The sequence below is a fragment of the Nestor notabilis genome, unplaced genomic scaffold (assembly GCF_000696875.1).
Source record: "Nestor notabilis isolate BGI_N333 unplaced genomic scaffold, ASM69687v1 scaffold16043, whole genome shotgun sequence".
In the NCBI taxonomy this organism is placed as follows: domain Eukaryota; kingdom Metazoa; phylum Chordata; class Aves; order Psittaciformes; family Psittacidae; genus Nestor; species Nestor notabilis.
This window is the reverse complement of record NW_009922573.1, coordinates 20,332-22,693: the sequence shown is the minus strand read 5'-3', so window position 1 is coordinate 22,693 and position 2,362 is coordinate 20,332.

Genomic DNA, 2,362 nt, shown 5'->3' with positions numbered 1-2,362 from the left:
TGATATGTGGGATGGGAGGTAGCTGCAGGTGCCTGGGGAATGCTCCGGTGTCTGGAGTTCCATGCTGGAACACCTTTTCTCATCGGGCAGCCCGAGCCCTGTGTCACCTTGTGCTCCCACAGCAAGTCCTATGAAGGCTGGTGGGGCTCTGCCTGGGCACAACTTTCTTGAGGAGGAGATGTTTGTAGGATCCGGGCCTGAAATTTTCTCTTGCACCAGTATTGGCTGGAGTGAAGTAGATATCAAGGCTTAGAAACCAGGATTGAGTATAAGCTGCAACCTCTGAATTGCTGTTGCCAGTTGCTTGGAGGCAGCAGGGACAGAGGGTGGAGATTTTTAAGTAGTCATTGTTTATAAACTAAAACATAAGTCTTTGGACATGGGTCCTGGTTTTCTCTTTGATTCTTTTGTTGTTGTTGTTGTTTTGTTGTTTGTTTGGGGTTTGGTTTTTTATTTTACTTTAAACCAGGCTGCTACATCACAGGCTAGAGTAAAAGTTTACCTCTCTGGCAGGAAAGTGGAGTTTATTTTGGTTTCCTTTCTGTCTTTAACTTCCCTCCTTCTCCCCTTTCTTTGTTTTTAATTCATTGGGTCTCTTGTTTATCCCAAAGTGGACCAACAGCACAAACTACTGAACTGTGTTTTGCTGAGCAAGGAGCTGGTTTCAGTGCTGAGTAGCTCTTGCTGCACACTCCTCAATTCTCTGGGTTTGGTGCACATGATTGAAAAAGATCCAGGAAAAAAGAAAGCAATGAAATCTGTTGTTCTTGTGATGATCAAGCGAGAACCTTCGCTGTCTGTGTTTTTCTGACTGGTATGTGAGAGTGTGTTAATCATGCATTTCACTGCACTACCTTGTTTCGGGAGGAGCATCATGTTTCCGTGTGAACCAGTTCTTGGATGAAGAGATGACACCCAAAACCCGGTTGGGTAAAGAGGTTGGTGAGACCCGGAGCTCAGCTCAGTGGGAAGCAGCTCTGCTCACCAGGTGAGAGGCCTCGGAAATTAAATGTTCAGAAATAATTATTTTAGCTGTAGGTTTTGCAGAATCCTTTTCCAAAAGAATAAGCAGAAGAGGGGAAACAAAATCGTCTCGAATTCAGAAAAAAGAAATCAACATATTTAAATGCAAGCAGAATGGCATTGTGTAAGGTACAACCACAAATAAGCTATTCTCATAGTGAAGAACTGTATGTATCCTTTGTTTTGTTTTTCATAAGGAAATGGGAATGCTTTTCCCACTGACAAAACTAAAGGACAATATTTCCAATACCAGCCTGTCTGTTGATGCTCTTGTGTTTACAAATTGTGTATACTTTTATTTCTTTGATCTTAATTTTTTTTTTTTTTTTGGCATATTTCAGGTCATTTGCTTCAGTAATAAATGCAACTGTTTGTTTTCAAATAATTGGTTTTCACCTTTTCATGTATTTGTACATTGTATATAGTTCTTCAGTATTAGAGGGAGGCGTATTGTTTGTCATATTTACAATGTGTTGGTGCTCATTTGAGAAAATAAAATTTTCAAGTACTAAACCTGCTGGTCCTTGTTTCTGTTTGAATATCCCGTGCTCTGTGCAAGTGTGGTTGGTCAAGAACTGTTGCATTTAGCTTGAAAGTTGTCAATTTATCCTCTTCTCCAGTACCTGCCAGTCCAGAGCAGTGACCTGGCACGCAGTCATTTCAGCACTAGGGGACTGTACTCATGGGCAAGGATCCTGTTGAGCTCAGCAAAAAGATGATGTGGAGCCCCTGAAGTCTAGGATTTAGTACAAGAGGAAACCACAAATGGAGCAGGAGACACTCAGTTGTTTCCCATGGATGAGGGGTTTTGTCAGCACTGTTACATGGCAGCACCTACTACAGTAGAATGGATCAATTCTTCCCTGTGAGGGTGCTGAGGCGCTGGCACAGGGTGCCCAGAGAAGCTGTGGCTGCCCCATCCCTGGCAGTGTTCAAGGCCAGGTTGGACACAGGGGCTTGGAGCAACCTGCTCTAGTGGGAGGTGTCCCTGCCCATGGCAGGGGTTGAAGCTTTAAGGGGTGAGCTTTAAGGTCCCTTCCAACCCAAACCAGTCTGGGATTCTATGAAGAAATTCCCTATGGCCAGAAAAACCACCCTGGAGTTTGGAAGTTTAGCTTGTTGGTAGAACTCGCTGCATAGCTCCATGTCTTGTTAAGTCATGTTGTAGGAGATACCTGTTACAGGTAAACCACAGGTTCCATAAAGCCACCTGGCACGTTTGGGTGTTTGCAAGTCAAGCATCTGCTGCTGAAGTTCAGCAAACAGGATTTTCCTAGTTGGATCCACGCTAGTCCTGAAGCAACAAAAATCAGTGTGGGAAGCTGAGATTGTGGTTTGG